Below are 10,731 nucleotides of genomic sequence, written 5' to 3'. Positions count from 1 at the left end.
CATGGACCACAGAAAATTTATCACTGTTGAATGGCAAAAGAGGGAGGGTAAAAGTCTCCACAATCCCTCAGTATTCTTGTATGGGCACTGGAACAGGAGTGGGGGCATTCTCATGACAACAAAACAGTCTCTTGTAGATGCCTGTTTTTTCCAAGTACCCTTTCTTGCCTTGACACTCACTGACAATCCATGATTAGGGAATCATGAATGATACTTCAAAAAGTGTTTAAATAAACAGAAAGTAGAAATGTCAAATGAAGACATGCACTGAAATCCTGATCTGAAACTCCCACCTGTGAGTTAATTATTTTTATGCAAATCATAGACTTATAGAATTTTAAGGATTAGAAGGAACCTTAAGGATCATCTGGTTCCAACTCCAGTGCCATGGGCAGGGGCACTTCCCACTAGACCAGGCTGCTCAATGCCCCATCCAATCTGGCTGTGAAAACTTCCAAGGGTGGGGCACCCATAATTTCTCTGTGCAACCTGTTCCAGTGCCTCATCACCCTCACAGTGAAGAATTTCTTCCTAATGTCTATAATAAATTTCCCATCTTTCAGTTTGTACCCATTACTCCTTGTCCTATCCCTACAGTTCCTGATGAAGATCCCTCTCCAGCTTCCCCTAGGCCCCCTTTGGATACTGGTGGGGAGCAGCATCAGAGGAGCACTTTGGAACCATCTCTGCTAGAACAGCACCTGCACAACATGCCTGCACAGCTGGGCAGAAGGGCCCCAAGGAAACAGCAGCATCTCAGCCATACACTGACAGCACCTGGCAGGGACACACCTGCCTGGAAGTGACACAAGCCTGCCTTTGGGGCTGAAATCTTCCCAGGGAAAACAGTACTTACAAGAAATGATACCTGTTGTACAAGGGTGAGTGAAGTGCCCAGAGGTCACTGACCAAAACAGTCTTGCCACTAACAAGAAGTAACAGAACTTCAATAGGGAATGCTGATTCGGATAGTAATCTTTAAGATCTTAATGAAAAAAATATGTAATTTCTCATCTTTGCAGATATCCTAGCTGTAGAGACCAGATTTCCCTACCCTTAAGTTTTATTTCAGGAATAACAAGGTGGATGAAGATTACTCTGTTGTGTGAGAAGGGGTGCATCACATGAATTACAATAATTATTTTTAAAAAATAACTACAACTGTCTACACAGCACAGCTTTTTCTAGAAGGGTTATTTAAAAGCCTGTGACCTACTTAGAACTGCTTTAAGAAATAAAATGAACAAAAATATAAAGATCATCAGCAGCAGCATTGTTAGCAACAAGCTAAAATTGGAAAGGGTTTTCATTACCCAGTTTAAAAAAAGAAATACTTTCTTCCCCAAACCCAAACATAAATCCCCCAAATGATAATCAAGCATCTGCTGCAGCGGTTTTTCCTCTTATCTCCAGCTGTGCTATGCCAACCTGACCTAATTTCCTGAGGAAAAATATAAACCGAGACACACCACTCTTTTAATAAAAGGATGACACCTTATCAAAATGAAGCAAATCTAAAATATTCTAGTCTCAGCCTTGTTAAGAGATTGTGATGAGTTAGATGGCATTACACCTTAGGAAAAGTAAAGGCTACTGTCAGTACTATTGGTATGCAAGATCCCTACTTCAATTATCATTGTTCCCAGTTATTTTGGTTTGTACGCCAAATATTCCATAGGCCAGTTTTGCTGCTTGCAGTGCTCCCTCAGGCTTGGCTGCCAACTTCTTATCAAACTCATCTCTGAAAATAGGGATGATGTGGCTCTGCAGACAAGCCCTAGGCTCCTTATTGCACCAACAGAAATCACTGCTTGTAAAGCTGCTGCTGTACAGTCTAAGAATTGCTGGCCACTGCAAATGTAGCACTGCAAATGTCTTCCCATCATATGTGAGGTGTTTGGGGTGACCACTGCTGTGTCACTCTCCAATCCTTCCCAAGGGAAAACAGGCTTCAAGAGGGCAATTCCAAGAGGCAGGATCAAGTAATAATGGAATGGTTTGGGTTGGAAAGGACCTTAAAGTTCACCTATTTCCTACCCCTCTGTCATGGGCAGGGACTCCTCCCAGGAGACCAGGCTGCTCAGAGCCCCATCCGGCCTGGCCCCATCCACACTGTCAGGGGTGGAATATCCACAGCTTCTCTAGGCAAGAAGGAGAGAAGGGGTAAGCAGAAACATTGAAGTGAGCTAGAAACAGCCTGATCTCTACCTATGGACTCTGGATTTTTGATGACAATTAACACAGTAGGTATGGTTATGATATTTAGCATTAATGATGCTCTGCAGTTGTACTGTTTTTGGAATACAGAGATATCATAATAACAACAGAAGCATATTAAAACACATATGCAGATATTGCATCTGCTAGGTAGACAGACCATGAAGCATATAAGCTGGTAAAGAAAATCTGAAAGAACTGTCGCTCTTTGTATTTTACCATTTTTACAGTAACGAACTGGTTATATGATATAACTGAGACAGATGGTGAGAAAGGTTTCTAGGAGAGCTCACAACAAACAACCAACATGAAAATATGCTGTGGGTACTCGTCAACAGACTTATTTCCCTTCCTTCTGCTTCCCTCTAAGTGTTACATGACCACGTGCTGTGTCTTCTCTTCAAACAGATCACTTGGAACACTGACATCTACGTGCAAACTTATGTAGCTGAACAATTCATCTCAATTCATGAATGTCAAATTAGGTGATTTAATATTTTCTGGATTAGGGTTTATTTCTGCAGTTTAGGGTTGGTGTGCTATTATCTATTGGGCAGTGCTATGCACAGTTCTGTTATGAAGTCTCAGCATCTGCACTGTGGTTGCTGTTACAAAATAGTGCAATTCAGCTGTGTGTGCATACCACCAGTGGTGTGGAATTATAGCAGGGTGGCTTTTTGCTTTTATTTCCTGCCCTGGGTGCCTTAAACACACTGTAGACAGGAAAACCTTATTATTTTATCTACATAGGTGCATCAGGGACAGGCTGCTGGCTTTTGGGCTGGGGAAAAAAAAAGATTAAATATTCAGATATACACAATCTTTTACATCATATCCTACATTCACTGTTGATAGTTATCCAGCACAGTTCATTCTAGCACAGACAAAGGATAAATGTATACTCACAAAGTAAAAATGCTTTTAGAATTGGTCTCACAAAAGGAATTTTGAAGGCAGGGAACATTTTTAGGAGAACCCTTTTAGGAGTGGGGCTGGTAGAAAAAAGAGCATCAAGTGGCTTTTTGTTTGTCCTCTACCAGGGAGGAAAAATAACAGTGTCACTAGGACAAATATAGGAAAAAAATGTTGGTGGTTTTCCTATTTTTGCTGTTTAAATATGTGGCTTTGTTCATCATCCATTAAGCAGGCAAAAAATGTTACTTAAAAGACCTCTGGATTCTCAAGGAGTTGAGTAGATAATGTGCTGTGAAACAAGACGGGATAACGTGGCATTGACTCAGATTTAACGTGAACCCTCACATCCTGTGGCAGCAACAATGACCAGTCCTTACTAATTCAGCCCTGGGTTCCCACCAGTGACATTTGCCCCCTGCTTGAAGCCTTTGTGACTCTTACATTACCTGTTCTGCCTTCTTGGGAGATAAAATCTGCAGAACAATTATGTGACTGGGTATCCTAGCATTTCCCTCATGCCTTAAAGTCTCTCACCACGCATTAAACATTTTCTACTTAAAATAGTCTAGAAGTGGCTATGAGTTAAAATTAGTAGACCATCTTTCTTTATTATGATGTGAGGTTACTGACCCTTCAGTAACTGCCCTGCTGGGATTTTTGTAATGTCCTGATATGTGAAAAAGTCTTTTTTGCTGTTGTTGTTTTGTTTTTGGCACCATGACTTCAGAGTGAATTTCTTCCTATGATTATAAATACACACTATCTAAAAATCGGTTCCAGTGTAGGACTGACCTTATCTGATGGAAGAAAAATTAAGGCTAAAGTTTATCTGAACACCCAAGACAGTCAACATTTGCTTCAGGCAAATAAAACCCACCACTAAATCTTAGAATGCTGGAGGAAATTTGGTAAGAATGAAGAAATTACATTTTAAGAACATGTAATTTAACTCAAGGATATTGTGGAACAGTGAGCCTGCTGATACCAGCAGTCTGGTTGATGTGGACTTATCCGAGTGACAATGTGAAGAATGTAGCAACAACCATCTTTGCAAACCTCGAATGGATTTAATTGATTTTGGTAGAGGATGGTGCTCAGAGACCATAATTCTGACCAGCTGTGGTGAAAAAGGCTTATCTGAGGAGGGGGAGAGTGGAACACAGTGGCAGAAACTGCACAAAGCAACAAAAACAATCCAAAGGCTTTCTGCTAATTTGTGTAAAATTTATTAAAAGTTTTCAGTGAAAAGTCTAAGCTAGTGATCAAACAAATTAAGAATTCTGCTACTGTATTTTTTAAAAATCTAACAAACCCAGACTGTTTGAGCTTTTAATTTAAAATATTTCTCAATGTTCTTCAACTTACAAGCACTAGACTAAACAAAGATTGCCAATTGGAAGACCAGCATGAAATAGTTTTTATTCTAAACATTTTTCCCATGCAAGTTAGATTTTTGAACTCTAATTATGCTACAGTTTTGCATGTTTTAGTACATAAATGAATCATGATGTGTCTGAATTTGAAACTTGCTTACTTGAGAAAGACTGAACTTGATAAGCAAGTTTAAGCCAATACTGTTATGGGCTTCTGATAAATAGAATTAAACCTAAACATCTGAGGAATTTTACAGCCTTCCTTTCAAAGGTTTCAGAATGCTTTTCTAACAACAGTAATAAAGTAATCCTAAAACACATTTGTGAGTTACTTGTCTTCAGAAAAGATTAATACTTTTCAAAGCAAAGTAATTGAATTCCTCAAGGTCAGAGAGCAAACTTTTGTGAGTGGGAACAAAAGAAGCCATTCACTGCACCTTTGCCATGAGATGGGTCTGCTCATCGGGCTGTATCCATGGCACTGGCCTGGGATAGTTAAAAGCAGTGTGCAAAGGTTGCCAACTAGTCAGTTCCCAGTGCTAGAGGTAGAAAACACTTCCAAATTTAGCCAAAGTAATAAAATGTTCCAGTTGCGCATTGCGCACTTTGTAGTTGTCCTTTATGACCCTGAGGTTATGATGAATGTTCTTATGCAAAATGTTCTGTCAACAACTACACCATCCTCTGACACTTGGCCATTCTTGCTATTAATTCTGCTACCTATGCACAATGACACATTACAGGAAGATTAACATTTTTCTGGCTGATAAAGCCTCTCAAGTGTGAGCCCAGTGACTAGCTAGGACAGCCTGTTCAGATCCATTACCCACACTATGCTGAGATGTGCAAGAATTAACCAGTCCTCTTACACAGACCTTGAACAAATTCAAAGGCAACCATAGCTGGGAAGAAAAGTAGCATACTAGCATGAATGAAGGAGAATCAAAAAACCTCTGAAGTTTAAGAAAGGGGAGCAAGTAGGGACAATAGCTGACATGTACTACATGGCAACAGGGAATGGGGATATTCACAAAAACTAGCTTAAACTTGGTGAAGCTAATGAGTAAGGCACCTTTTCTAGCTAAAGAACAGATATAAATCTCCAGGGTGACTTCTAGCAGAAATTAAACTTAGCCATCATAGTGAAGGAACTAAGGCAGTGTAGCTTCCCTTTGTGAGTCTTGTCCTTCCCTTTATCTCTGCTACAGAATTTCTGTCACGGGGTTTTATTAATTTGTTTTCTTGGAGTCATGTTTGCATATTTCCACAAAAATGTCCTTACTTGATCCCTCTGACATTTTACAGGAAAACACAAACGTATGAAACAAGGAGCTCACAGCCTCCTTTCTCATAAGAGCTGCATGCCCCGTTCCCAAAAGAATGAATTCAGCTACAGCAGCCCAAGTGGAGCATCAGCAGCATTTCAGCACACCAGCTTCCAAACACAGGGCTCTAGAGATTTTAATAGAACAGTTGAACTAGAAATGATTAATTTATGAGCATCATTTACCCTAAATTGGCAGGGAAGTGTGGAGTAAAACTCCTCTTGGATTTACTCTCCAGGCGATCTAAAAGCCTTGACAACACCTAGAGCCTGAGTCAGCAGGAGGGCTGCTTCTTCCAACAGGTTTGGAATTTCACCCTCTGATTTTGGGCTTGATGTTTGGAAGCATGCTGATTAAAATATTTTTTTTGTCTGTCCATGGTTACGTAATACTAAAAGCTTTTAACTGTTCTTTCAAGAAATAAAATTCTGGTAGGGAAAAGAAATGAAAAAAGCTGGGATTACCGTTACGGAGCTGATGGAACACGCATCTTACCATGTCAAAATTGTGTCAAAAATACACACTTTATTAATTATGACTGCCTGCAAATAATTTGGAGACAGCATACATCAGAATCTCTTTCAAGCAGCTTTTGAACTCATTTTTCTCTTAGCCTACAAGTTAGTTAGTATCAATATTCTACCAGTTAAACACCCTTGAGTCAAAGTGACTTTCCTGCAGTAAAATTACATGGGTTGACCATCAGGAATCTGTAACAATGTTAATGTATCAAATCCACTATGGTTCTGTTACTGTACAAATAACAACTTGTTGCACAAAGAGAAGAAAAATATTAACACAAACAAAAAAAAAAGCATCTGAAACTTAATTTCTAAATGTAAATTCAAAAATAAAATTATGATCCTAAAAATAAAGATAACACAAAGCGCCTTATGGAGGGAGAATTTGGAGATGATACTTGTTGTTTACAGCAATATTTTGACTTCTTATAAAAGCCAGCTCAGAAACTGTTTTATTTCCAAAATCAAGAACAATGCACATTAGGTGTTAAAAGTACTCATGCTAGAAACAAGTGACTTAACAGAAAAGACACTATCTAGAATTTTTTCTTGCAAAAGCAAATGAAATCTTGCTAGGAGATAAAAATGTAATGGGAAAATGCACACTCATTTTTTGTTGGATGGTTCTTTGGGGTAAACAAAACTCATCCTCATCTCTTTACAAAGGAAACCCCAGACAATCTTTTCCACAAATTAGTGGGTGAGCCAATTACTACAATGGAGAGAATTAATAAAAAATTAATCTAATTTTTTTTTAAAAACTCTTATCTCTTTAGGTACACAAAATTAAAAACATAATATCTATGTGGAAGTCTGCATCTAATTTATTCAGCAGTTTTCTGAGGAAAAACTTCCTTCATGCTTGCTCAAAACATTAAATTAAGTACTTTCTATACTAACAAGTTTAAAGCTTATCAGATGAAGGAATAATGGAAAAAAGCCTCAATACTCACATTTAGTTTTCAGCTGCTTCTCTCAGTAACTTGCGCAGTAAAATAAAGGAAGAAATAATTACACGTCTTCACAGAAACAAGCATCCATCAGGTCCAAAAGAAACAGAACAGTTTGCCAGAGCTATTTGAGGGTCCCATCAGAATTTGCCTGGATGGGGGAAGGCTGAGGGTCAGTTTGTTTCCCTTAGACCTCATGACATGCAAATATCTGACTGCCTCACCACTGAATCAAATTATTCTTTGACATACTGTGTTTACAAATGACAAACACATACCACGTAGGAGGTTCTTAAAGGAACATATTTCCGAGAGTTCTCAAAAGAAAAAAGGCATTTCTGTTAAAAAACAAAACTGTTCAGTGCAAGGGCAAAAAGAAAGTAAGATGGAACATTATACATCCCCAGATACACACTGGTTCATGCATAATGAATCCAAAAGGCCTCACATGGGCTTGTAAATCAGAAAAGAAAAAGAAAAGTTGCAATTACTGAAGTCTGATTGTTGTGTACAGGAAAACATCCCAGCGGAGGGCAGGTGGGGGGCAGGAAAAAAACTTCCTCCAGTTTCAGGAAAGACGTTCAGGGACACAGTAGAACTCAAAATTCTGACAAGCCTGAAGCATTTTCTGGGCTGTTACAATTTCCTGCTTTTCACCAGTTGGGAAGGTGTTCACAAGGATTACCATCAGTGTGGCAGCAATGGATTCCTCTAGGCTCTCTCTCAGTATTTCCCAGTATTTCTGGCTTTTGAGTCACAGCCACCTCCTTTACTTTCTGCTTGGGCCCAACAGGGGCCAGCTTTCACAGACAGGCTCCGGCATGCACAGAGCATTCAGCATTCAGAGGTCCTTACACTTTGCACATGACTCTATGCAGACCCTTAACCATATGCAGCTGAAAGTAAGGATATCGTGTCCATTTAAAAAAGCAGGCTGAGGTTAGGCAGAGTGAAGAAAGGATGGCTGCTTGTGGCATGAACCACAATTGACCTCAAGGCAGATTTTTCCACAACCAAGAGCCAATAGATCTGAATCACTCGGTCTACAACGTCAAGTGGGTGGGAGCTGCTCAGTATCACAGATAGAAGGAAATGTTTGAATGGTTTAAATATGTATGACATTATCTGAGTACTTTGGTAAAATTGCCAAATCTGGACATGTTCTGGAGGTTATCTGTGTCTAGATAGTGTCTCACAGTTAAGACTGACCCTCTGACTACTGTTGCCAAGACCTAATGATCTCTGCTTGTAGTCTTGTGAAACTTCTCTAGACATGTAGTCATTACTTCAGCAAGACTGATCTCTTTCCTCCTATTATAATTTGTTCTACAAGCTTTATTTATACCAAGGACCTTTAATTTCAAGCCTGTGATTTTAGCAGATTGAGGAATTTGAGTCTAGAATGAGAATCGTAAATAGTTTTCTCTTGTATTCCTTCCAGAAAGAAAAAAACCCAATCGTATAATTCTTAACCAAGTACCTTTTCAAGTTCATAAATCAGATCCAGACAGAAGTATTTCTCAAGCAGATCAGTTGAGAGAGCTAATGACACTTAGAAATACTAACACAATATGTTCTTGCTGTCAAGGACAAGAAGTTCAGACACATCCTATTGCACATCACTTTTGTTATGCTTCGAAGACTACCCTCAAATTTGTCTAAGCTGTAGATAGAGATAACAACTGTATTAATAGAAGACAGGCCCAGAGAAACTTCTAAAACAGAATCAGGGTTTTCCCTAACAGGTACAAATTATGTACAAATGAGGAGGTCAGCAAAATCCTGTTGTTTCTTCAGACTATCAATTAGATGATGTCTCTTGCAGCTCCTGCAGCACTTGAACTTTCTGAAATACAAAGCAGCTTATTTTGTCTGTCTCCGAACAAGACCTGTCTTGACCTAGCTTCCTTTTCATGTTGAAGGTTTGGGAAATTCATCAAGCAAATGACGGTTCTCCTTAAACTACTCAAGTTACTCGTTCCAATTTAGAATATTCATCGTTTAAAGAACAAAACCTCAGAGATCACATTCCTTAACAATTCCTAAAGACCTTGTTTTCCTGACAAAATATCTTTGGCATTTACTGATGTGTTCTGTTATTTGGGCTAGCAGAGAGTGTTTATAATAAAGTACAATTGTTGTTCAAAAAGTTTGGGCAACACGGATTTGGAGGCCCAGAAGGCACCCAAAGGAGAAACACTACATGTCTTGTTCTTATATTCTTCTCTGAGCACTCACTTTTGGCCTCTGCTGGAGACACAATACTGGGCTACATTCACCTTCAGTCTGACCCACCACAATCACTCTTCTGTCATCTGCAAGAGTACTAAACTTCCTATTAAATAAGAAATCCCAATCTACCCATATATGTACAAACTTACTTTTTTTTTTGCCTACTGTTACTTACTACAAAAAACATTCAAGGAGAAACCACTGCTTGAGCAGTCTTACTCATGAGCCTATAGAGAACAGAACTACTGTAGTTTTATCTGAACAAGCTGTCAAATGGATTCATGCTGACAACAAAGCCCACTGATATTTAGAAACCTGTGCCAAATTTTTTAAGAAGCTGCAAAAGAGTTTCAAAGAAGAGTTGAAAGTTCTAACAGAGCAACAATTTGCTCAGTTCCAGCAGATCTGGAAGTAACCAACTACAAGAGACATCTTTTGCCACTTAAAAAGAAGGAAAGGCAAGGCTGTGGCTGAGACAGGCATTACTCTACCTATGGCTAATGCATCCACTCCAATCTGAGAGCAGCAGCAAACAAGGTTACGAGAACATTTTTAAGTAGTTGTGTATAGACACATACATGCATCTATATAAGTCAGTTTATGAGATTAAAAATATAATGGTGGTGTTTAGACAGCGTAAGTGAAGGTCAGAGGCTGACACTAACACTTGAAACCAGAATAAAAGTGTTAATTTGTATACTCTGTAGTGCCTTTCATTTTCCTAGATATTCCAAAGGGCATTTTTGTTTTGTGAACTGCACCTCTGATTTGTAAGACAAGATTACTCTTCCTCCCACACACATTCCTCCTAGGGAGAAGAAAAAAACCCTGTGAATTAGCAAAATGCTTTTCTTTCTCTTTCAGAAGTTTCTCTATCATAAACTAAAGACTGAGTTTCCAAATCAAGAAAAAATACCTGGGACAGTTTTCCAACTATATCGCCTTGAATTCCACTAGTAGCCAGAAGATATCTCTGAACTGTAGTGTTTCCATTCTATCTACTTCAAAGAATCTATTTTTTAAAATCCTTCTTATAGCATAGGCTGGAATATATCAAGTTGAACACATGATAAAGCAAATTCTGCAGTAAATTGATTATTATACCAAACAAAAACACAGGGACACTTAGAATGGTGTGTTAAGTCTAACAGTGCATATTACCTATTGCTGTTTGAAAGCTGCAAGTTGCAAGATGATC

The 10,731-nt window shown here is 38.9% G+C and overlaps 1 protein-coding gene across 1 annotated transcript in view; it reads right to left on the bottom strand.

The window, feature by feature from the left end:
- The window catches only part of FHL5 (four and a half LIM domains 5), a 26,306-nt gene extending 15,695 nt beyond the window's left edge, over positions 1 to 10,611 (bottom strand). Inside the window, exon 1 of the mRNA XM_005418335.2 lies at positions 7,305 to 10,611. The gene's annotated coding sequence lies outside the window, so the exon portion shown is untranslated. The remainder of the gene's footprint in view (positions 1 to 7,304) is intronic.
- Positions 10,612 to 10,731: the final 120 nt, after the last annotated feature.

Source organism: Geospiza fortis, unplaced genomic scaffold (genome assembly GCF_000277835.1).
Source record: "Geospiza fortis unplaced genomic scaffold, GeoFor_1.0 scaffold53, whole genome shotgun sequence".
NCBI classification, from domain to species: domain Eukaryota; kingdom Metazoa; phylum Chordata; class Aves; order Passeriformes; family Thraupidae; genus Geospiza; species Geospiza fortis.
The sequence above is the reverse complement of the archived record's forward strand: the minus strand, read 5'-3'. Positions and strand labels throughout refer to the sequence as shown.